At 48.0% G+C, this 26,921-nt stretch overlaps 1 pseudogene; it reads left to right on the plus strand.

Moving 5' to 3' along the window:
* The window catches only part of LOC125554714, a 77,889-nt pseudogene that overhangs the window by 50,117 nt on the left and 851 nt on the right, over positions 1-26,921 (plus strand).

Genomic DNA, 26,921 nt, shown 5'->3' on the forward strand with positions numbered 1-26,921 from the left:
AATGCTAAATGCATTAGCTCAAAACACATCACATATTCATGCCTTATTCATGCATCATATTGTTGCATATGCTTGTGTTTGATTGTCGACACCATTCCTTCTCGATAGGTCCTGCTCCGGAGACGGATCCAGAGTACCTGTCAGAGGAGCAGTGCCCCCTTTGTTGATCTACCAGGCAAGCACCACCCCTTGTTCATTCCGATACAATCCTACTCTCTCACTCCTACTCTGATTTATTGCATTAGGACAACAACGATTCAACTGCTACTTTATGCTGCGGTAGTTGAACCCATTCCTCTGCATGACCTGTCATTGCCACAGTAAATAGTGAAAACCCACTAGCATGTGTAGGAGTTGATTGAGCCATGTTGTGTTCCTACCATGCATTGCCTGCTATTGCTTAGAGTATGTCAGGTCTGATTCATTGGGAATGAATTGGAGTGCAGTGCTATGTTCTGATGTTGAGAGTTAAGTGTGTGAACACGATTTGGTAAAGGTAGCGGTGAGAGGCCATGTAGGAGTACATGGTGGGTTGTCTCATTGGAACCGTCCTTAAGCACCGAGTTCAGTGTATGTTGTCCAATGACTAGCTACTACCACACATTTGAATGCTTAAGTGCCCCTCTCAACTTATTAACCAACTTGATCCCTGTCCAGGAGTTGCAAATAGTTTCTGGTGTTTGTAGGTAGTGTTAGTAGTCTACCAAGTGGCACCCGGCCAGGTGGGCTTGGGACAGACTAGGCACAGTGGCACGGTGTACCAAGTGGCACCCGGATGGTGGGCTTGGAAACCCTGCTCACATCGTTTGTGGCCGTGAGCGACACCCCGGTCGGATCTCCTTGCGGATGGAACCCGAATAGGTGATAAACCTGGATGAGAGACTTGTGTGGTTAGTCAGGTCATGGCCGACACCCTTGCCAGGCTTCCGCTTGAAGGTGGCCGAGGTACATGACATGTACATGGAGGTAAGTGGCGAGAGCGTGTGTGAAGAAGTACACCCCTGCAGGGTTATCATGATCTATTCGAATAGCCGTGTCCTCGGTTATGGACTTCTTGGATGCTTAAGTGGTACATAGACAACTTAAAGTGGATACTCTAAAATGCTCAAGACAAGTGTGAGTGCTATGGATGGCCTTCTCGTAGAGAGACGGGGATGAATCCATAGTAGTGTATTGATGTGGTGATTAGTGGACTCGTGTGCGCTGCCTCACCTCAAAGAAGTTTCTCGTAGTCGTAGAACAGGATAGCCACTGATTCAAAGCTGGCTTGTTGCAACTAAACCCCACACTACCCTCTTGATACAAATGCATGTATGATAGGATCTGATGTAAGTCTTGTTGAGTACCTTTGTACTCACATTTGCTTTATTTATGTTTTGCAGGTGAGACCTCTATCTCACTAGTAGTACCGCTTGGACTTTGACGAGTAGCTTGTTACCTCAGCTACGGTCTTGTACCCATGGGAGGGACTTGTAGATAGTCAGGCTTCTCAGCCTTTTGCTTTTGTAGTTGTCTGTACTCAGACATGTAATGCTTCCATTGCGTGTATGCTCTGAATGATGGGTCATGTGACCCCTGTTTGTAGTTAATGCTATGTGCCTCTTCTGGGCCTTTATCTATATGAGTTTGCATTATGTTGTGATGCCATGTTGTACATCACATACTTGCATGTTATGTGTACGCGTAACGTGTATTACTATGTGTGGGATCTGACAACCTAGTTGTCTATCCTTGGTGGCCTCTCTTATGGGGAAATGTAGTCTAGTGCTTCCACCGAGCCATGGTAGTCTGCTACAGCCCGGTTTACCGAAGTCCTGCTAGCCTAGCACTACTGCTCCGGAACACTTAGGCTAGCCGGCATGTGATTCACTTTGTTCCTGTGTCTGTCCCTTCGAGGAAACGTCGCGCGGTGACATCCGGAGTCCTGCCTAGCCTGCTACAGCCCGGGTTCCCGGAGTCCTGTTAGCCCAGTTGCTACAGCCCGGATGCACACGTTGTTGACCGCCATGCTCGATGTTGTTTCATGTATGCATGTCCCCATAAGTTAGTGCCACTTTGGGTTCACAACTAGTCATGTCGGCCTGGGTTCGCTGTCATATGGATGCTAGCGACACTATCATATACGTGAGCCAAAAGGCGCAAACAGTCCCGGGCCTTGGTAAGGCGACACCCGTGGGAATACCTTGCGTGAGGCCGCAAAGTGATATGAGGTGTTACATGCTAGATCGGTGTGACTTAGAATCGGGGTCCCAACATTTGACTCCAAAGACATCGACGGTATGGACGACGATGCAGGAGACGAACAAGAACCACTGCCCACAGGGCACTGGATTGCCACCTCATCATATGATATATATATATGGTGGACACACCCAAAGAAGGCAATGGCGACGAGACAGCGGAGGATGACCCCTCCAAGAAGCAACCCAAGCGCCAACGTCAGCGGCGCCACTCTAAGTCTCGCCAAGGCAAAAGCGGTGATACCGGCACAGGAGATAATAGCACTCCGGACAGTGCTGAAGATGATGACAATCCCCTCCAGCAAGATTTAGAGCAGGAGGATGGAGAAGAAAGCCCTCCAGAGAGAGCGGCATATGGAGAGGCGGAGGATGGTAATTACATGCCTCCCTTCGAAGATGAGGCAAGCCTCGATGATGACGAATTTGTTGTGCCTGAGGATCCCGTCGAGCAAGAGCGCTTCAAGCGCCGGCTTATAGCCATGGCAAATAGCCTTAAGAAAAAGCAACAGTAGCTTTGAGCTGATCAAGATTTGCTAGCTGACAGATGGACTGAAGTCCTTGCGGCCGAGGAAAATGAACTCGAACGCCCCTCCAAGAGTTACCCAAAGCGCAGGTTGCTACCCGGACTAGAGGAGGAAGCATTAAAACCTACATCTCCAGCGTATGACGTGGCTGATCGGCCACCTCGTGGCCGCGATAGAGAGGCATTTCAGCCAAAAGCTCAGCCTGCACCCCGACGCCACTCAAATAAAAATGTCAAGGCATGGGGAAACACGCTAGACCTGCGAGACGTATTGGAGGACAAATCGAAACACGCAAGATCGAGCTACGGATCACGAGGGAAAGCCACTATGCGAGATGATAACCGTCACGCCGGATATAGTAAAAGTAAATCCGGCCAGGCCGAACACAGCGGAGAGGACTCATTTGAGCTGCGTTGTGATATAGCCCAGTACAGAGACACCGCACACCCCCTATGCTTCACAGACGAAGTAATGGATCACCAAATCCCAGAGGGTTTCAAACCCGTAAATAAAGAATCATATGACGGTACAATAGATCCTGCGGTATGGATCGAGGACTTCCTCCTGCACATCCACATGGCCCGCGGTGATGATCTACACACCATCAAATACCTCCCACTCAAACTCCAAGGACCAGCTTGGCATTGGCTCAACAGCCTGCCAACAGAATCCATTGGCTGTTGGGAAGATCTGGAAGCTGCATTCCTCGACAACTTCCAGCGCACTTATGTGAGACCACCAGATGCCGATGACTTGAGCCACATAATTCAGCAGCCAGAGGAATCGGCCAAAAAATTCTGGACACGGTTCCTGACAAAGAAAAATAAAATCATCGACTGTCCGGATGCAGAGGCCCTAGCAGCTTTTAAGCACAACATCCGCGATGAGTGGCTCGCCCGGCACCTTGGCCAGGAAAGGCCGAAATCTATGGCATCCCTCACGACACTCATGACCCACTTTTGCGCGGGAGAGGACAACTGGCTGGCTCGCAGCAATAACATATCAAAGAACCATGGTACTTCAGATACCAAGGATAGCAATGGCAAGTCACATCGCAACAAACACAAGCGCCGCATCAATAGAGACAATACCGAGGATACGGCAGTCAAGGCCTGATTCAGAGGCTCTAAAACCTGGTCAGCGGAAAAAGCCATTCAAAAGAAGCACTCCGGGACCGTCTAGTTTGAACCTTATACTCGATCGCTCGTCTCAAATACATGGCACCCCCGACAAGCCAGCCAACCACACCAACAGGGAATGTTGGGTGTTCAAGCAGTCCGGCAAGTTAAATGCCGAAAACAAAGATAAGGGGTTACATAGCGATGACGAGGAGGAGCCCCGGCCGCCGAACACCGGAGGACAGAAGAGGTTCCCCCACAAGTGCGCACGGTGAACATGATATACGCAACCCACATCCCCAAGAGGGAGTGGAAGCGTGCGCTAAGGGACGTATATGCATTGGAGCCAGTCGCCCCAAAGTTCAACCCATGGTCCTCCTATTCGATCACCTTCGATCGCAGGGACCACCCCACTAGTATCCGTCATGGAGTATTCGTCGCACTGGTCCTAGACCCAATCATCGATGGATTTCACCTCACTCGAGTCCTTATGGACGGCGCCAGCAGCCTGAACCTGCTTTATCAGGACACAGTGCGCAAAATGGGTATAGACCCCTCAAGAATCAAACCCACAAAAACGACCTTCAAAGGCGTCATACCAGGTGTAGAGGCCCATTGCACAACCTCAGTCACACTGGAAGTGGTCTTTGGATCCCTGGATAACTTCCGAAGCGAGGATTTAATCTTCGATTTAGTCCCATTCTGCAGTGGCTATCATGCACTGCTCAGGCGAACCGCATTTGCGAGATTCAATGCGGTACCGCATTATGCATACCTCAAGCTCAAGATGCCAGGACCTCGGGGGGGTCATCACATTCAATGTAAAGAAAGAGCGCTCTCTCCGCACGGAGGAGCACACTCCGGCCCTCGCAGAAGAAGCACAAAGCAGCCTCTTCACGCAATCCACCAGTTCGGTGATTAAACATCGGTACACCGTCAAGAGCGCCCGCAGTCATCTGCAACAAGACCGCCTGGCACGTTCCGAACTCGCATAGCAATGCGGCCCCCACCCCAGTCCCAGCCAAACGGAGAAATCTGTGCCATCCATACATAATTACGCATTGAAAATACCATGGGCATAAGTGGGGGGCACGACTACGACACGCCCCAAAACGCGGCTCAACCGCACTAGGGGCTTCCCGCTTTGTTATTTCTTCTCTCTTTCAGGACTTTACTCTCTGGAAACCCCGTCCGGCAGTACGATTGCCGGACACATGATACAACAACCAAGGAGGTAGAAAGCTACGTCGCACCATGGAACTCCCAGGTGGTCTCTGATAATGAGTGAAATACCTGCTTTAAATACCATTCCTCAGCTTGCCCTTGGAGGGGACATGTCAAATAGTACTACTTTTTGCTTATCGCACTACTTGTATCATTCTGCTTCGACGCACCATTTTGAATGAACAATGCATAGCACTAGACTATTACTGCATTCTCTATTCTTATATATATATATGTTCCTTCATGACATTCAGCACCCGTACAGTCTGGTACGGCCAATACGCCAGGGGCTTAAGCGTACCCCATAATACGGCGTGAGAAGTCTGAACACTTTTGACAGTGCGGCACCCCATGCATCAGCTCCGAATCATGTCTTGGGTCAATAGTTGGGTTTGCCCGGCTCCCATGTTTTGGTTCCTTACGTTCCGCTATATCGGCTAAGGTAGCACAGGGAGAACTACTGCGATTGTGCCCCGGTTCATCTGGGCAAGCACCTCAGTAGAGAAAGCTAAAACTGACTGTCATGATAAGGCGAGAGCTGGTCGCTGTTCGAGAGAGTCCCTAAAGACTTACGCCGCTTAGGGCGAGGAGTCGGCCTTGTCCGGCTTAGGCGTGTATAGTGCCCCGAATTCGGCCTTCCGAATACTGGGGGCTTCGCCAAAATTTAAAATTGTAGACTTCTATGGCTAAGTGAGAGTGATAAAGCATTATAGTCTGATTTCCTTGTTCATTGTGCTGAGCACCTCCCTCGAAGGACCCAACAATGGGAAAAAGAGTTCTCAGATTTATCCCGAACACCCCAGCACTCGTGGCATGGGGTCAGAAGCCGATGACTAGCCATCTCTCAGATTTGATAAAGAGCCGCACAGAAGGTAATATTTTAAATTCAAACAAGCGTTGCATAGCGCACATGAACAAGTTTTCATAATAAAGGATCACACGAGCAAGTTCATTCAAAAATTACATCCTTCGCACACTCGTCCGCCACAAGACGGGCACCCTTCAGGACACCCTCATTATACATTTCAGTGTGGCGATGCTCCTTGCCCTGCGGCGGCCCCTCCTTCACCAGTTTCTCGCGCGTCCATCTTGGCCCAGTGCACCTTCACACGGGCAAAAGCCCGGCGTGCACCTTCGATGCAGACGGACCGCTTTATGACTTCCAGCCGTGGGTAGGCATCCACAAGCCGACTCACCAGTCCGAAGTAGCTGTTGGGAAGGGAGTCGCCAGGCCACATCCGGACTATAAGGCCCCTCATGGCCTGTTCCGCCGCCTTGTGCTGCTCAACCAGTTGCTTCAGCTGGTCGCTCACAGGCATCGGGTGTTTAGTCCCAGTATACCGATACCAGAACAACTTCTCCGTCAAGCTTCCCTCCTCGGCCTGGTAGTACTTTGCGGCATCCGACACACTGCGGGGCAAATCTGCGAATGCTCCTGGAGAGCTCCGGACTCGGGTAAGTAACAAGTAATTTACTTTCACATGCTTTCTTTGCATAATGAATGCCTTACCCGCCGCTATCTTCCTCATCGCCTCAATTTCCTGGAGGGCCTTTTGGGCTTCAGCCTTGGCATGCTTTGTGCTCTCGAGGGCCGCGGCAAGCTCGGACTCTCACGTCTTCGAGTCAAGCTCCAAAGTCTCGTGCTTCTTCACGAGAGCCTGGAGCTCTTGCTGCACCTCGCCCACCCGTGCCTCTTGTTTCTCCCGCTCGGTGCGCTCCTCGGCCGCTTTGTTTTCTGCCTCGTACATCGCTCGCTTCAGGGTCGCCACTTCGGTCGTGGCCCCTGGCACATCCATGATGATCCTATCATTTTGCAACCACATCTTTATATATATATACAAGGTATTACTTACCTTTGTTATCGTCGAGCTGCCTCTTGGCAAGGCCGAGTTCTTTTTCGGACCGCTCGAGGTTCTGCTTCAGTCCGGCAACCTCTGCAGTCAGTGCGGCAGAGGTCAGCAGCGAAGCCTGCATATGCATATAGACATACTTGTATTAGACTTCTGTAGATATTATTTGATCCTCTATTTGGCTTATCTTTGTGAACAACAAACAGAGCATTAGGGGCTACTGTCTATGCGGTAATATTTTCCTATATTTTAATACTTATCTCGAAGCCTGTTAGAAGGCTGACACAGGCTTCAGTCAATCCGCTCTTGGCGGACTGAACCTACTTGATCACCGCACTCATAATAGTGCGGTGCTCTTCATCGATGGAAGCGCCGTGAAACGCTCCCAGCAGGTTGTCCGGTGCCTCTGGATAGACAGAGGTCACCGGCACGGGTGGCTTGCCCCTCTTGGTAGGGGGCCGCCTACTGGAGTCCGGAACCACTGGGGGTTCCGGTGCGGTGTTCGGCTAAGGGCTGAACTTGGAGCCCTTGGGAGTCTTGCTCCCTTTGCGCCTGGAGTCCGGAAGGTTGCCTTGAGGCGCCTCCAGGACTACCTCCCCTCGGTTCGGTGCCCCTTGAGACAATACCTCGACATTGTCCGTTGGGCAAGGAGAGGAGGCGGTTGGAAGTGACTCGCTATTCATATTTGACGAGTCCAAGGAACCTTCCAACAAGGATAAGTCAATGCGGGCTCGGGGGCGGACTGCATGATCATATTCGACGTTAGGAGAAGTAGTGCAATAAAAGTATGCTATGAGTAACTCTGGTATCCGAATACTTATGACTTTGCCAGGGGCTTGGCCTTGAGTAACCACTTGTCTTCGCTGTCAGCGGCGGTGGTGGAACAGTCCGGAAGGAGAGTCCTTCCCTTCTTGGACCCTCCGGCCTCCCCGGTTGGGGCGGCCTTCCTTTTCTTGTCTCCCCCGGCTGGAGGGGGAGAACCGTCATCTTCCTCCTCATTTTCATGGGAGGAGTGCGTCTCGGAGTTAGCGGACGATGAGTCCGATACCACATGGCGCCAGGAATTCTTTCGGGTTCCCGTGGCCTTCTTCTTGATCTTCTTCTCCGGCACCTCATAAGGAGCCGGAGTCCGCATCTCCGTTAGGAGAGCGCCTGCAGGGTCTTCGGGCAGAGGGGCCGGATAGTCAATCTGCTCTGATGTCTCCACCCAGTCCTGTCAAAGGCACGGGAGCTCAGACCCCGCACATGGTTAAACTATGGAAAATAAATACCCTATGAGATGTACAGAACTTACGGGATTCGCAGGGCGCATCGCGCTTAGCCCGCGGTCCTCGATAAGGGGAGGGCGGACCTCGGTCGCCCTTGAACAGCACCTTCCAGACGTCCTTATGCGTCGTGTCGAAGAGCTCACGTAGAGTCTGGTGCTGGGCCGGGTCAAACTCCCATAAGTAGAAAGCCCGTTGTGGACACGAGAGGATCCGACGGAAGAGCATGACCTGGACTATGTTGACAAGCTTGAGTTTCTTTCCTATCATGTTCCAGATACACTTCTGGAGCCCGTCCAGCTCCACCGATGAGCCCCAGGACAGGCCCTTCTCCTTCCAGGAAGTGAGCCGCGTGGGGATTCTGGATCGAAACTCGAAGGCCGCCACCCAGTTGGTGTCGTGCGGCTCGGTGATGTAGAACCACCCCGATTGCCACCCCTTTATGGTCTCCACGTAGGAGCCCTCGAGCCATGTAACATTAGGCATTTTGCCCACCATGGCTCCGTCGCATTCCGCTTGTTAGCTGCCTACTACCTTCGGTTTGACATTGAAGGTCTTCAGCCACAGGCCGAAGTGGGGCCAGACGCGAAGGAAAGCCTCGCACATGACGATGAATGCCGAGATGTTGAGGATGAAATTCGGAGCTAGATCATGGAAGTCCAGCCCATAATAGAACATAAGGCCGCGGACGAATGGATGGAGGGGAAACCCCAGTCCGTGGATGAAGTGGGTGAGGAAAACCACCCTTTCGTAAGGTTCCAGGGTAGGGACGATCTGCCCCGCGGCTGGAAGCCGGTGCGCAATATCCACGGCTAAGTATCCGGCCCTATGCAGCTTTTTGATGTCTCCCTCCATAACGGAGGAGACCATCCACTTTCCTCCCGCTCCGGACATGTTTGGAAAGGGTTGAGGAGAAGGATGTGGACTTGGGCGCTGGAGCTCGAGTGCGCGAGAATGGATGAGCAAGGAGGAAGAAGGCGTGGGTAGAAAAAGGTGAACCCTTATCCCTTTATAAGGGCAGACGAAACTATGAGCCCCCACCAGCCTGGTAAAACTCGCTTATCCCCCAAGCATCGTAATTGATGGCGCGGTTGGGTTACCCACGTCCGGATTGATGGGAATCCCGTAATAAGGGGACACGATCTCTGCTTCGACAAGACGTGCCAAGGAAACTGCCTCGCGAAACACGTTGAGGTTGGTTGTGAAAAACGATTCGAATGGTGACCTAGCTGTGGTGTGATGTCACACTACGGAATGCGTCGGCAAATTAGATTTGTGAAAATATTATTCTCTCTACGGTTGTATGTGGAACTTGTTTTGCAGAGTCGGACACAATCCTCGTGTTCAAAATCTTCTATGAAGTATTCGGAGGAGGAACCCACCTTGCAATGCCAAAGACAATCTGCCCGCCGGACTCACCATCATTGAAGCCTGGTTCAGGGGCTACTGAGGGAGTCCTAGATTAGGGGGTATCCGGACAGCCGGATTATATCCTTTGGCCGGACTGTTGGACTATGAAGATACAAGATTGAAGACTTCGTGTATCCTTTGGCTGTGTCCGGATGGGACTCTCCTTGGCATGGAAGGCAAGCTTGGCAATACGGATATATAGATCTCCTTCCTTGTAACCGACTCTGTGTAACCCTAGCCCCCTCAAGTGTCTATATAAACTGGAGGGTTTAGTCCGTAGGACCAAGAACAACAATCATACCATAGGCTAGCTTCTAGGGTTTAGCCTCTTCGATCTCGTGGTAGATCAACTCTTGTAATACTCATATCATCAAGATCAATCAAGCAGGAGTAGGGTTTTACCTCCATCGGGAGGGCCCGAACCTGGGTAAAAACATCGTGTCCCCCGTCTCCCGTTACCATCCGCCTAGACGCACAGTTCGGGACCCCCTACCTGAGATCCGCCGGTTTTGACACCGACACCGCTCAAGGGGGTGATATGCCCAGTTTTAGATATTTGATGATAAAAATCATAAATAAATTGACTTTGGGGGGTTATTTGTCCATCAACTTACATTTGAGGGTGAAAATATTCTTCTTTCAATGGTTTGCCGGTCAGAGTATTCTTTTTAGATTTACAACATGTGGGACCGAGTGTGAGCGAATGGACCTCAATTGACGGCAAAATCGCCTTCCAGACGCACTTTGAGAGAGATGAGGAGCAAGAAGCAACACAGGTTGGTCGTGTCATGCAAGAAAATGGCTGATCTCATGTTTAAAACTTGCTGCACTATACTAGAGGTATATGTAGATGTATATGTAGTGTAGACGTAGATGCAGATGTAGATGTGCATGTTGAGATGTAGAGATAAGTGAGACTCACCAACGGTCACCAACGTAGGCCGAGTACTTGCACGAATCACCCACAAAAAAGGAGTACATGCAATAAGAGAAAAATTGCAGGCACGGATGCACGTACTCTGTGCCTCATTCCCTAACACACTGTAATGCCCTCGATTCGGCTATATCTCCTACGTCTCGAAGCACGACTTAGAGGCATAACCGCATTGAAAGCAATGTCACAAGTAAGGTAATCTTCACAACAACCCATGTAAATAGATAAAAGGGGTAAAGGTACATAGTTGGCTTACACTAGCCACGTCACACAAATACATGAATAACATTACAATCATTCAATACACTCATGGTCCGACTACGGTACCAAAATAAAAGATCAACCCCAACATGCGACACGGTCCTCGATCGCCCCAACTGGGCACCACTACTGATCATCTGGGAAAGACACATAGTAACGACGAGAGTCTTCATCGAACTCCCACTTGAGCTGAAGCGCATCATCTGGAATGGTATCATCGGTCCCTGCATCTGGTTTTCAAAGTAAACTGTGAGTCACGGGGACTCAGCAATCTCGCACCCTTACGATCAAGACTATTTAAGCTTATAGGTAAGTCAAGGTAATATGTGGAGCTGCAGCAAGCGACTAGCATATATGGTGGCTATCCTGTTCGCAAAAGAGAGCGAGAAGAGAAGGCAAAGCACGAAGGAAGAACTATGATCAAGAAGTGATCCTAGAACAACCTACGTCAAACATTACTCCGACACCGTGTTCACTTCCCGGACTCCGCCGAGAAGAGACCGTCACGGTTACACACGAGGTTGATTCATTTTAATTAAGTTAAGGTTCATGTTATCTACAACCGGACATTAGCAAATTCCCATCTGCCCATAACCGCGGGCACGGCTTTCGAAAGTTCAAATCCCTGCAGGGGAGTCCCAACTTAGCCCATCACAAGCTCTCATGGTCAACGAAGGATATTCCTTCTCCCGAGACATTCCGATCAGACTCGGCATCCCGGTTCTACAAGACATCCTCGACAATGGTAAAACAAGTCCAGCAACACCGCCCGAATGTGCCGACAAATCCCGATAGGAGCTGCACATATCTCGTTCTCAGGGCTCACTCAGATTGTCCAAACTTTCATTAGGCCAGCCCAGAGTTGCCCCTGGTGGCCACCGGCGGCTGACGAGGTGGACCAACACTCGGAGGAGCACTGGCCCGGGGGGCTTTAAATAAAGATGACCCTTGGGCTCCGGAAACCCAAGGGAAAAAGAGGCTAGGTGGAAAATGGTAAAACCAAGGTTGGGCATTGCTGGAGGAATTTTATTCAAGGCGAACTGTCAAGGGGTTCCCATTATCACCCAATCGCGTAAGGAACGCAAATTCCGGGAACATAACACCGATATGACGGAAACTAGGGCGGCAAGAGTGGAACAAAACACTAGGCATAGGGCCGAGCCTTCCACCCTTTACCAAGTATATAGGTGCATTAATGTAACAAGATAATATAGTGATATCCCAACAATAAACAATGTTCCAACAAGGAACGATCTCCAATCTTCACCTGCAACTATTAACGCTATAAGAGGGGCTGAGCAAAATGGTAACATAGCCAATCAACGGTTTGCTAGGACATGGTGGGTTAGTGGTTTGACATGGCAATTTGGGAGGCATGATAAGCAAGTGGTAGGCATCGAAGCATAGGCATAGCAAAAGAGCGAGCATCTAGCAAGCAAAGATAGAAGTGATTACGAGGGTATGATCATCTTGCCTGCAAAGTTGTCAGAGTTGACTTGATCCTTGTAAGAAAACTCAACGGGCTCCTCGTTAGCAAACTCGTATCCCGGCTCTACCCAAACAAGACAAACAAGCAAAAGGAACACAATCAACCACGTGCGGTGCTCAAACAACATGATGCGAACATGGTATGCTATGCGGGATGCGATATGTGATGCATATGCAAGATTTGACAAGGAATGATCGAACCTGGACTCAACTTGGAAATCCAAGAGTGCCACTGGAAAGGTGAGGTGATTTCGGTTGAAACCGATATAAAGATCACCGGAATCGGATGCACGGTTTGGAAATGGCAAGCAAAACAAATATGGCACCGGTCTGCGATAATCAGCAAGTAGCCATCTAAAAGCATCAAGATAATTATGCTACAGCACTCAAAAATGACAAAAAAATACATGGCAGGGATCCACTCATGATGCTTGACAAAAGATGAACACTGAGCTACGGACAATTCATCCATTAACAGATTCAAACAAGCACAAATGATAACAAGTTTCAGACTTTGTGAAATTAACACAAGTCTGGAATTTTAACATCAGGTAGCACACTTTAGAGCATGAAAACTACATGCTACAGGAACTTAACATGACAAAGCAAGGCATGGCATGAAGCTACTCAAAGCACTTAACAAAAGTCCCTTAGTGACCTTGAGCCAAAAGGGATCAGAAAATACAATTGCAAGCATGTGAACATGGCAAAAACATAATCAGATCTCAGACTTTGTGAAAAACTGGAGCATGCAAATCAGTTAGCGAGTAGGCATGTTTACGAGCTTGATGCACTCACTACAGATCATGGCATGACAAACTAAGCATACACCCATCAAGAATACATGGCATAGAAGCTAGACATGGCAATAACAACAACATATCACGCACGGATCAATAGCAACATCCTCGGCAAAATTGCTAACAAGTCAACAATCTGCCAGGATTCACGAAATAGCAAAAGTAGAGCTTGATTGAATCAAGCTAGGATGCTCCACAAATGCAAATAAACAAATGGATGGATAGAGCACCACAATGTTAACAAATTATCCTTACTGATCATCCTCAAAAGAGGCACGGATCACTAGGAAACAACCTGAACATATGGCATAATGACAAAATCAGGACAAGGACTGTGAAATTCTAAGTCCCTGAAATCAGCATTACCGATTGCACTACTTTTCAAGCTTGTGCTAGTCACCACACATATCAAAAAAAATACATGGTAAGCACCTCTGTAAAAATGGCATGACATATAACAAAACTCATGTAGAGCTCAGGAGCATATCATGCACACATTAAACATGGCAAAAATGACAAATAGCTATTTGATGAAACAGAACTGACAATTTTATCAAATAGCCCTCTTCCAACAGCATTTCGGTCATCAAGATGAGCTCCAATGAAAATGATAAAATGAGATGAAATGATGTACTCTTTGGGACGAACATTTTGATATGCTACACGTACAAATCGGAGCTACGGATGCGGAGTTATAGCATGATGAATAATGCAAATTAGCTAGGGTTTCTCGGGGAAGAAGTCAACCGATCCAGATCTGGAGATGTACTGTAGCAACACTGTAGCAGGGCGCGGAAAATGAGGATTGTCGGCGTGGACGAACAGCGCGGCGGCCGGAGCTGAGGAAGCTCGCCGGGGCGGCTCGCCGGCCGGAGAGGAAGGCGGCGGAGGGCGGCGGACGTCGGTGGCGGGGCGGCGGCCGGTCGGCGAAGTCGGCGGCGGGGCTGGAGCGGCGTCGGGCGCGGGAGGGCGCGGCCCAGTGGTGCGGCGAGGAGGGCCGACCTCAGGCCCGGTGGGCCGAAGGAGAGAGACGGCGGCGGAGGGATGGGTGGCGGGCTCCTATTGGCGGCGGCGGTGCGTCCGGGCGGCGACGGACATGTCCGGCCGCGCGGAGAGGAGCGGGACTAGGGTTAGGGTAGGATGATCCATGAATTTCGGGAGATGAACTATATATAGGGGTAGAAGATGCTAGGAAGCTCCAAATGGAGTGTGGTTTTCGGCCAAGCGATCGTGATCGAACGCTCTAGATGATGGAAAGGTTTTTGGTGGGTTTTGGGCCAAATTTGAGGGGTGTTGGGCTGCAACACAAACGAGGCATTCTCGGTCCCTCGATTAACCGTTGGAGTATCAAACGAAGTCCAAATGACACGAAACCTGACAGGCGATCTACCGGTAGTAAACCAAGGACGCTTGACAAGTCTCGGTCCAATCCGGAAATGTTTAACCCCCACACATGAAAAGAGGTAGAAAGGGGCACCGGAGGAGATAGGAGCACCGGAATGCAAAACGGACAACGGGGAAAATGCTCGGATGCATGAGACAAACACGTATGCAAATGCAATGCACATGATGACATGATATGAGATGCATGACAAAGGCAACAACACACGGAGACAAAAACCCGAACCCGAGGAAAATAAAATAACTTAGGCCGGAAACGGAAAGAGTTGGGATACATATAAGGTAAATTACATCCGGGGGTGTTACACACACGTGCGCGGGTACACGGTGGAGCTCATTTCTGGACGAAGAGGCAGCTCACGTGATAATTTGATGCGTTTGGTAGTTCTTCAGTTAGTGGAGGGTTGGGAACCACGCATGGACAAATCAAAGTTCGACCATAACGCGGTGGCGTGTTTGTTTTTAATTTGTTTCTTGAATGGAACGTACGCAGTTTTTTTCTTGAATGGCACGTGAATCGTGCACATACTCAATGACGGAGCATGTGATGGGATGGTAGCCATGCAAATGGTCGACCCTTTTTGGAGACTACTACACTGGTACTTTGATGTACATTTTAAAAAAACTACTACATTGATGTGTCATGTCAACTCGCAGAATGATGAGAAGCTTGCTTACTACGCCCTCTACATAGCCCACACTTTGTACAACTAGTTATAGTGGGAGTCACTTAGCGCACTCCAAGAAAATTTTGCTTATGTGGCAACTAGTTAATGGGAAGTGGTAACATAATATGTTACTGTAACATAGTGTTTGCCAAGACAAGATGAGTCTACAAGGTAATAAATGAAGCCATCATAACATTACGGTACTACTCCCTCCTTTCCAGTTTATAGGGCTCAATTCGAAAATCTCACCAACCAAGGTAGATGATGAGTGGTGGAATACTTTTTGTATTTGCACAAGCACCAAATTAATGCTCTTGTTTTCCTCAAAAAAAATTATGTTTACCATTGTATTAATTGTAATGCATGCAGGAATAAAGTACATGCATTGGTCAATTTTCTCTTAATACTTGCATGCAATTATTTAATGCACCTTGAAATATAAACTTGTGATGGGGAACAACCAAATTGATCCTTATAAAGTGGAAAAACTAAGATTTTGAGATAAGCCCTATAAACCGGAAAGGAGGGAGTAGTAACATAGACTAGTCTCATTGCATGAAAGTACTAGTGAGTATGGGAGCACATGATATTTCCCCGTCCAGACCAATCTCAAGGTGGCTTCTCACCTTCTTGGCCCAACAAACCCCCCCCTCCCGTGCGCGCTTCTTGCCCGGCGCCAGCTGAGCCCGCCACTCCACATTGATGGGAAGTTAGGGCAACGCGGCCTCTCACTGCTTCTGCCGTTGAAGCGATGCGCCGACCGAGAGCACCGCCTGCTGCACGCCTGGCATTTCAGACTACACAGTGGAGAGTAACTTTAGATCAAGTACTACAATTAGATGACATAAGGATTTAAATATAGTATTTGTTCTTAGTTCAAGGAGAGAGAAGAGGAGAGAGAAGAGGAGAGAGAAGAGGAGAGAGAAGAGAAGTGGTTTGTAAACTTGTAGCCAGTTGTAGCAGGAGCTCCAACATACTTTGTGAGACAAAAGGTGGGGCCATTATTAATGATATAGTATTATACTAAAGGGACTAACTATTGTACTAGCAGGCTATTAGGTTGGTTCTAGATGATGAGTCAACTTCATATAGCCAGATGTTGGCTATACTATTAACCATGCTCTAAGTGTTTTGTGAGTGGGACTAAAGTTTAGTCCCACACTCCTAGGTGAGTGTGAGTTGCACCACTTTATAATGTGATCTATTCTAGCATTTGCATGAGCATGATAATAGGAAACCTACACGCACACTCTTCGGGAATGAGCCTGTCCAAGGACAAAATCTATCCATGTGGTCTACATTTTTGTTGGTCGGAAAATTTATTAAGTCATTAATTAATAATTAACAGACACCTTAATTACTGATCTATTTCTTATTCTTATGGATAGTGGGGCTATTATTGACTTGGTCGTGGGGTTTGGGCCGAAGGCCTACTATTATACTTGGTCTTACTTGCACGGCCAACCTGACAGGCTCTACCCTAGCCGCCGTTGTATCATATCGTTTCGCACCGTTCCAGATCTTAGCACCGCCATGCAATTCTTCTCCATCCCTCCTTCCAGCGTGCACCGCGAGAAGGGAGAACAATCCTCTGAACCCCGCCTTTCATGATCATGTATGGGAGAGGGACGATCACTTTTTTGGGGGGCACACTCCTGTGACTGCTGCCAACGACGACTTCATCAACGATAGCCTTCTCCCCCAACCTCGGTAACCTCTTCATCAACGACATGAGTGACAACATCAACCACAACAGTTCTGCTCCCGCTATACAGTATGTGATTCTGTCCTCCTGGTTTAGTCCTCATCATTACATTGATCTTTGCAATTGTTGTCATGATCTATTTACTCTTGATTCATATTAAATCTCATAGTAAATTTCTCATATATTCAACAATCCAATCCAAAAATCTGATTATAGGCAATTTACTCCGAGTGGTTTTGTTGCGCTTTTGAAGCCGCCTACTTTTAAGGGGTGCAATATAAAAGGTGGCGCACAAGACTAGTGTATTGGTTTCACATCATGTACTGATATGACGCCACTAATGGTTAGCCTAAGGGCGATCTTAATCCGACACAGCAGGAAGCTTTTGAGAACATGGATACCCTCTTCAAAGCCGCCCTGCTGAGTGTTCTTGACGATTCCATTGTAGATTCATATATGTCGTTTGACAGCGCCAAAGAGACATGAGCTCCGCTCGAGGCAACGTTTGGGGCCTCGGGCTCTGGCAACGAGTTGTACGTCATGGAGCAATTCTATGACTACAAGATGACTGATGACCGCTCTGTTGTTCAGCAGACTCTTGAGATACAGTCACTCGCTAAGGAACTTGAGTACTTTAAGTGTGTGTTGCCGGACAAATTTGTTGCTGGGACCATCATTGCCAAGCTTCCACCTTCGTGGAATGATTTTGCTACTTCTTCGAAAAACAAGAGACATGATTTTTCCGTTTCGGATCTCATTCGCACTCTTGAATTCGAAGAGAAGGCAAGAGCAAAATTTATATGGCTGCATCTACTTGCTGTCAGCTCACCTCATGGTGCTCCAGGTATTCCTACATTCGTAACTAGGTACAATGACAACCGCAAGATGAAATAAGCTCATTCATACGTTGACTTGCTGATTGCAGTGCGGAATGATCCTGTCATGTGTGGAGTAGCAGACAAGTAGTGCAGCCGAAGGTGGAAATCAACCAAGGACTTATGAAATTATATATAATCTTCCTTAGGCTGGTCAGTATCCCCTTCGTCCAGATGATCGTGTTTTGTCATTCCGAGCTATTGATATGTGCTACTATTTTGCAACACTGAAGGATAGCTATTGTTTTCCTATCTTTTCAGATTCAGGACAATGAAGATGATTTCAGGGGAACTACACAATATGGACTCATGTTGAGTCATCTCTATTGCCTCATGTGTTTGCTGCAAATGTGTCAGCATCAATTGCAAGATGAGGCAGCTAGCTAGCTGTGGAGTTGCCAACATGCTCAAAGTGCTCGCAACATTGGGAAGAAACAAGCATGCCCAGGAAATTAATGCATGCGCAGAGAGGCCTTTTGCTCAGAGAAGCATCGACCAATTTTCTTTATTTCCACACCTTCTCATAGCTTTGTATTGGTTATAGTATGGTGAATTATTGAGACGCATAAACATGTTGAACTTTTGTTCTTCTGAATGTTAGTATGCATACCGTATCTTCTGAAGCTTAGTTTAATGTGAATGTTGACTAGACTGTGAACCTTTACAATCTAGTAAGTATATTGTAGGCCTGTTATTTGACACCTCACTTTGCCGCGCTACGCGATCAGTGTGAGTGTCTGCATCCAGTACCGCGTCCTCTAATTTGGTTGATGCCAAGTTGAAAAAGGTTACCGATGAGTAGCCATAAGCTGGAGGCGTCTATTTTTTTCGATTGGGCAATAAGCTGGAGAGTGTCTCGGGCTGCCTCTAGTGTTAAGGCCCTCTAGCTGACTGGGCCGATACAAAAGCCTGTCCATCTTAGAGCCCATTTGTTTTTGTTTTTCACGAGGCGAAGCCCATATTTCTTGAAGAGGGGGTGATCCACTTATACTTCAGCTCGCTGGACTCTCCCGCTTCCGTCGCCCCCCAATTCCCCCTGCTCCCTATCTTCCTCACTCGTCCAGAAAACCCCCGCTCACCTTCTTCCTCACTCATATAGAAAATGCCTCTCTTTTTCTTCCACACCTACAGACAACCCTAGCCCTCCTTCTTCCCCACTCGCACTGCCACTAGGCTTGTCTCTGGCTACTCTGCTCAAACCTGTGAGCTCGGCGCGACACCCACAAGGAAAATGGAGTCGACTGGCCCCAGCGCCCAGAAGATGAGGCTCCCGCCAGCGGCGATGCTAGTTGTAGATCCCGCACCCGGTAGCGCGGGGAGAAGCGGCGAGCCCCCCCCCCCTCCACCACCCGGATCTGAGTAACCGGTAGAATCTATGGTGGACCACATCAACGATCTCCCGGACGTCATCCTTGAGGAGATCATCTCGCTTCTCCCCACCAAGGATTGCTGCCGCACACAAGTCCTCTCAACTCGGTGGCGCCCTCTATGGTGCACCGCGCCCCACAATCTCGACTATTGTTAGATATCTGTTCTTCCTGAATTTGATCTCCTCAGAGCCATCGTCTCCTCTCACCAGCAGGGCCCCGTTCAATGCCTCAGCATCCCGACACACTACCTACTGTCCATACCCGGCATGGTGGATGCTTGGCTGACATCCCCTGAATTTGGAAAACTCCAGCAATTTGAGTTCTACCATTACCACGAAAGTTACATACCACAAACACGCCTCACCTTAAAAGCATTGGAATTTGTTTTGAACGACAATAGTGGTTCGTGGTATGTAACTTTCGTGCCCACACCACTGTTGTCCATCTCGTTGTTTTCCTCCTCTCTCCACACCACCACCTTTCCCCGATGCCATCTACCAGATGATCTGGTACAAATGCTTCGACTCCCACTGCTAAAAAACTTTCGCTTGTGGTGGTTTATCTGTCGGAGGCCTCACTACACAGCATCATCCACTCCAGTTGCCTTGCCCTAGAGCGCTTGCTGATTGTTTTGGGAATATAAATCCCTATCAGTTGTCTCCAAATAAATTTGCCTCACCTTAAAAGCATTGGAATTTGTTTTGAAGGACAACAGCTCATCATCGAAGATGTACCTTCACTTCAAAGGTTGCTCCTTGATAATTGTTATAGACCTTCGCAAATAACTATCGTCTCTGCACCCAAACTAGAGACCTTGGGTCTAATTAGTGCTCCGTTTGATGATCACAACAAGTTGGTGTTTGGGTCCTCACTTTTTCATGTACCGTATATTATCATCTACACATTTGTAATTATAAGCTATATTTTTCATTTGTGCACATAACTTTTATATCATCTTGGAGTACACTTTGGCTACTAATATTATGTTATATGCTGAATGAAGAGTTTGTCCATGGATAGCCTATCAATGTTGTTGGATTCTATCAAGATCTTATATACCGGAATGTATAGTTATGATCTGAACATAATTATTGGCTTGCTGTGATGCTTTCGGTCTCTTGAGATTATATATATAAAGGTGATGATTTCATGCACATTGAAAGACCGTATATATTGTACTAGAATTAACCGTTCAGCAGTCGCTCTTTCGACATACTGTATTTTCAGACATTAACTGTTTTCAATCTTCGTGTCTACTTAGGGGCTGCGACCACATGGAGAAAAACGTATAACCAATCAGTGGTGTAATAACCACCAGGATTTTCTCACTTCTCATGACATTCATTTGAGGACAATAACGATTGAAGGATATGCATCCAACCAGGAAAACATAAGCTTTATCACACTCTTCCTGTTGAATGTGAGGTTACAATTGTCGATGAGGATTAAGTTTTACCACAAGAGATTTCTCATGGAAGGACACATTGAACATCAAAAAAGAAGTTTCAGGTGGACAAATAGGCTTCTAAACGTGCTCGACTTCTATTTACAACAAGTTGTAGTCATCTTGAAATAATTTTTTTTGCACATGATGTTGATTTTATGGATAAGACTGATCCATTTGTTTGTGACTGCGAAAAAGAGTGGTTGGGTTAGATGTTACTACCGTGTTCAATCTGTGTTTTGTCTAAAAAATTGATTGACAATTAATCCTTGGGCTTTTTGTACTATTTGTAAGCTTGAGTTGCATGTTGTTGCCCTCATACTCCCCTCCACCTGCCACTACACTGTCGCATCTTCCACGGCTGCTGTTTGTTCCCGTCCGAGGCCTCGCCGTCGTTCTCCGCCTTGGTTTGCTCGTTGTGCCCGCCACCGTCTGGCATTGTCAACATGGTCAACAACCAAGAGGAATCAGGAGATGACTATATGTGGAGAGGCTGACAGTAGGGACCCACCAAGGTCATTGCATTACGCAAGCAGGTGCATCGTTATTACAAGACAAAAAAATACTTCCTCCAAATTGTTTGAGAACTAGGTCCCACGCCATTGTCAATGTAGTCAATAAACGAGAAAATTACACAACGAGCGGATAACACCAGGGACCCAGCAGCTTGCCTAGTTGTTTTTTAGTTTCATAGACGGAGCTCAACTGCGCGCTGTGCGGGGGCTGTGGCCCATCTAGCCCATGCTTATGCTTTTATTTAAGCACATGACGAGCCTAGTTGATATCTTTTTTCTTTATGAAAATTTCTAGCCCGGTTCTTTTTTGGAGAATTCCAAAACCGAGGCCTACTTGCTTTTCTCAGCCCTGCTGGGCTGCAAATCTTTCAAGACGAGGATGGATGTACGTAGTAAGAAATGGGCTTCCCCAGAAAATGGTCTATAAGTTGTAAGAAATGGGCTGTAAAGTTTTAAACCAAAGCCAACCGGCAATTAAATTAAAATATCATTTTTTTTCTGGATTTCTCTACTCTCTACTCTTATAAAAACCAAAGCCAACTGGCAATTACATTAAAATATTGTCTTTTCTCCCACAAGATAAACTACTCATACAAATGCATCTTCATGTTCCGTGCAACGCACGGGCATCTTGCTAGTTAAGATTTTAAATTTCATTCATTTTTTTTTGTGGAGAATTGTTTTTTGAATATTATTTTGATATAATTTTTTTAAAAATATTTTTAACGTGACTGGAAATTTCATGATTAAAAGAGTTGTGACGCCACCGAAATATGCAAAATTTCGTTGAATTTTTTAGCAGTGCCCAGAATATATGGTCTGTAGTGCTAATAAAAATTAATATGGGCTTTAAATATCCTCAAGAATTAGAAAATGGGCTGTAAATTATTGAAAATAATGGCAAATGGGTTGTATGCTATTTTCCACATATTTGGAGGCTGACTTCTGGGCCTACTAGTTTGACGATGACGCTGTCCTAATTTTTTTTGACGAGTACGCAAGGCTTTGTCAACTTAGTTAACATAGAGTAGTGACTGTTGGATGTCCATCCAACGGCCGCCGTGCTTCTTCATTCTCTGATCTTCCTGCTCCAGCCGCCCAAACCAGCACCGGCAGGACTGCCTGCTCCCTCCTCCGTGGCTGGCTGTGCTGCCGCCAGGCCATCCCTCTACCCACCCGCACATCTTGTTATTTTCTGGTGACGTCAGCCTCTCCCCGCAGCCGACCAGTCAACGCTCGTACTCCCCTCAGCGTGGGCATCCGCTCTGGTGGCTTCGCCAACTCCGGGTCGTTCCCTTCCTGGGCCTCTCCCTCGTCCACCGCGTTTGTGCTCTCTGCGCGGTGAGGTCAACATGGTCAACATACAACAACCATCAGAAGAGGCTGACAGTAGGAGACCACACAAGGAAATGCCTCCTTATTACGCACAAAATAATGATTCCTCCACCTAATAGCTGGGACCCACCGGAAGGGCCTCTGTATTTCACGAAAAAAATGTCCCCCCTCCCCGCTGACAGGTCCGACCCACTAGCTATATCTTCGCATGCAAGGAAGTGCCTCGTTATTATGCACAAAAATGAATACTCCCCCTGCTATATAGTACCCACCATAGTGGGAGGCTGACTTGTGGGCCTACTAAGATGACGGGGACGGAGGGCTTTGTCAACTTAGTCAATATGGACGATTCTAGCTCCAGTGACCGTACAATGTCCATCCAACATCCGTAGTGCTTCTTTAAGATCCGTCTTCTTGCTCCAGCCGCCCAAACAAGCGTCGGCCGTGCCGCCTGCTCCTGCCTCCCGTGTCTGGCTGTGCTACCACCGTTGGCCATGCCATCCCTATATACTCACCCACACCTCCTGTTATTCTCCGGCGACGGCTGCCTCACACCGCAGTCGAAGCAGTCAACCAACGTAGACCCCTCCGCGTGGGCATCCACTATCGCGTCTTCCCCGGCTCTCGGCGTGGCGTGGTTAATGTGGCAACAAACGACTTCCGTCGGAAGAGTGCTATACATGGAGAGGCTGACAACTGGGTCCACGGCCGCAGCAAGGAAGTGCCTCCTTATTACATGCAAAATAATTATTCCTCCACCTGACAGCAGGGACCCACCGGATGGGCCATCGTATATCACAAAAAAATATTTCCCCCCTGACTGTTGGGACACACCAGCTACATCTTCGCACACAAGGAAGTGTCTGACAGTCAGGACCCACCTGTTCGAAGCGTATGTAGCGTTGTTACTCTGGTGGCGAACGTGTACGTACATACTGGTCGATCGGTCTGTCTGCAGGCTGTAGCGATGAAACATGGACGAGTAAGCAAGGGCACATGTCGTAGTAGAGGCGCGCACGTAGCATGTACACGTACGTACAGTGACCAGGGTGCAAGAAAGAAAATATGGCCACGTACATACATACGGGCGGGGTCTTGAATGCCCACTCGCGCATATGTACGGCCAGAGCTTGTGTACATGGCTGGGTCGGAACGGAGAAACTGCGTCGTCGTCGTGTTCATGGGGAGGCAACGGAATGTGTGCTATTCATCGGGAGCCAACCGGCTTGGATGGAACAACCGATGGAAGCGAGGTCTGATGTACCGCAGAACGGAGGAAACGGCCTTGTGTTCGACCGACCACGGTCGAAACGGGATCCTGTTCATCGGGAGGGGTCTGGCGTACCGCAAAACAGAGGAAACGGACATCCTACGGTGGATCGAGAGGGGTGTGGCGTACCGCAAAACAGGACTCCATAGGATACTGTTCATCTCCACCGTCGACCTCCTCCATCCTCCACGGGCTACTGTTCATCCACCGTAAACCTCCTCCAGCCTCCACCTGCGATTGTTCATCCACGGGCTCCTGTTCATCCAGCCTCCATCGCACGCTCCTCCACCGGCTACTGTTCAACGAGCCCTCTCCACGGGGTCCTGTTCAACCACACCTCCATGGGCTACTGTTCATCCAGCCCTCCACCGGATACTGTTCAATCAGCCCTCCACGGGGTCCTGTTCATCCAGCCCTCCACGGGGTCATGTTCATCCACCGGCTCAATCGACGGGGGTACTGTTCAACCACGGGTTCCTGTTCATCCGACCCCCACCGGGAATTGTTCATCCAAACCCCCCCAACAATGCTCACTGTTCATCCAGAGGTAGGATTGATTGGCTTCAGTTCGCAGCAGTAGCAAAGGAATCACTCGCGTTCAATTAACAGGAAGGGATCGATTGATCAGTCGGTTCAGTAATGCACAACCGGTAGTGCAATTGCTTGGGTTCAGTTAGAGCCGAACGCCTCGCTCGGGTTCAGTTTGAACCCAACGCCTCGCACAGACGTGCGTACGTACGAGAGAAATGTGCATCCCCGACCACCCACCGTAAAGAATGTCATTCAGCTACTTCTCCGGCCGTCCCAGGACGAAAAGCCCATTTTATGTCATGATTTTTTGTCATAGAAGTAGGAGCCACCACATCTATGATGATACCGGGTTTTGTCACAATTATCGTCATAGAAGTGTCATAGGTATGACCGAAAAAAAATTTGTTCGGCCGAAAATGTCACGGATGTGTCTTTTTTTCTAGTGCATACATTGGCATATTTGTTGTGGTCTACTTTGACTACATACTCATGTTTAGTAAGTCTCTAAAAGATGGGCGCTGCTACGAGTCCACCGGCCGATTAGCGCGATATGTCCGCCACCTAGATGGCCGTTCGATCTAGGCGCGCAGCCGTCCGATCGATCTCCTACCACGCGGCTCGGTCGCCTCCCCCACTAATTAATTCCTGAAACAATGGTCCAGTTGCAGAAACTAAGCCTCTGTCCCGGCCCCGACCGACCCGCGCCTAGCGCGGCGCCACCCCCAAACCACAACAAAATCAGCCGCCGCCAGCATGGGGGACCTCCATGGCACACCACATCACGCACCAGATGGTGGGATCGGATGCCAATCTAGCTCACCGAGGACTGCTTGCAGAATGGACGCATCCATCTTTGTCAGCTCCAAGCGCTGCACGGGGCCTTCTGCCGCGGGCTAGATCTTTGACTTGGTTCACAAATCCCCCGGTGGTGTTTCTTGAAGCTCCATCGAGTAGATCCCATCAACAATCTTCGGTGAGATCATGTTTCTAAAACACTAGCTCTGTTCCACTCTGAAAAAACATGAACACCTGTGTGAAAAAATAGTGCAATGAGCTTCCCAAATTTTAGTTACACATTAGCCTCCATATTTTCTGAAACATTAACTCTATTCAACGTGTCCTAACTGTTTGTATCCATGCAACATGAGACTCAGAAAAATTTAGTTGCATTGGCTGATGCCTCTGGTTTCATTGGTTAGTTTCCCCCTGCTCTAAATTTTATGAAACTTGTTAATGCCTTCGCTTTCATTTCACTGTGTATGTTTTTTTTAGAAAAAACACATTGCATGTTTCTGTTAATGCCCTGCTCCAACTGTGTGATTTGAATGTGCATGTTGCGTGTTCATGGGACACCCTTGCACATGTAGAATTTATGTTGGTTTGATTATGTTGCATGTTTTTGTTGGGTACATGAATTTCTGAAATAGGATTCTTTTTTTATTGATTCCATGGGGAGATGAAAATGGCTGTTGTGCAACAACTCTGATGCAGGACCATGGGACTAAAGGGGAAGGGAGTTGTCTCCAAGGCAATTTTTCTGTTTGTGATGGACAGTGACTTGTACACATCCATTGGTGGAACAGCCGGAGCATGTTAGGTACTACCAGTCGCACCGCAGTATACCTGCCGAGGATTACCAGCTCTTGTTGATGTTGCATGATGTGAACCTATCAATTTCAGATTGCATGGATGTCCTTGGTAGGTTCCATGGAGGTGACACCAAGATACTCCCATATGTGAAGAGAGCTGTTCTGAATGAATGTGCAAAGCTCCAAAGAGGGCTAACATTCCGAGACATGGATATGATAGTCAAGTACTTTGAGGGGAGAAAGGTTGAGAATCCAGAGTTTTTCTATGCAAAGCAAAAGGATCCTGCAACAAACTCTGTGACTGCCTTATTTTGGGTTGATGGGAGAACAAGGGCATTTTACCCGAAATATAAAGATTGTGTGTTCTTCGATACAACCTTCTGCACCAACAGATGCAACATGCCATTTGCTCCTATAGTTTGGGTCAACAACCACCTCCAGATGATTGCACTCGGGTGTGCCTTGTTACCTGATTAAACTATTGAAACATTTAAGTGGGTCTTCTAGCAGTGGATGGTTGTGATGGATAACGAGCATCCCACAAACATCATGACCGACCAGGACCAAGTGATGGCACCAACTATTGAGCATGTGTTGCCAAACACCTGCCATAGGTGTTGCAAGTTTCATGTGTTTAGCAATGCACGTTCCAAGTTGGGAAGGCTGTTGAGCAGAGATGAAGTGTTTACAGATGTGGTCTACACTTGTATCAATCAATCGGAAAACGTTGAGGAGTTTGAGGAAACATGGCAACAAATGTTGCATTGTTTTGAAGTGGCTGAGAACAAACACCTGAAGAACATGTGGCGAACAAGGCACATTTGGGCTCCAGCGTACATCAAGAACAAATTCTTCTCATTCACAAGCACAACGGGAAGGTCTAAGGGTCTCAACTCATATTTGAAGACACTGATTCGTCATGCTGATTCCGTTTGGAGGTTTGTCCAGCAATATGAAATGTGCCAAGAAACTATGCTTGATTGTGAAGACAATGTTGGATTCATTGGTGAAACAACAGCTCCGCCACTAAACTCTCGGTACTCACACTTTTTCTCTTTACCAAAAAAGAAAAAAATTGTTGTTGGGCCAAGTTTTTGTGTGATG

This window comes from Triticum urartu, chromosome 4 (assembly GCF_003073215.2).
Source record: "Triticum urartu cultivar G1812 chromosome 4, Tu2.1, whole genome shotgun sequence".
NCBI classification, from domain to species: domain Eukaryota; kingdom Viridiplantae; phylum Streptophyta; class Magnoliopsida; order Poales; family Poaceae; genus Triticum; species Triticum urartu.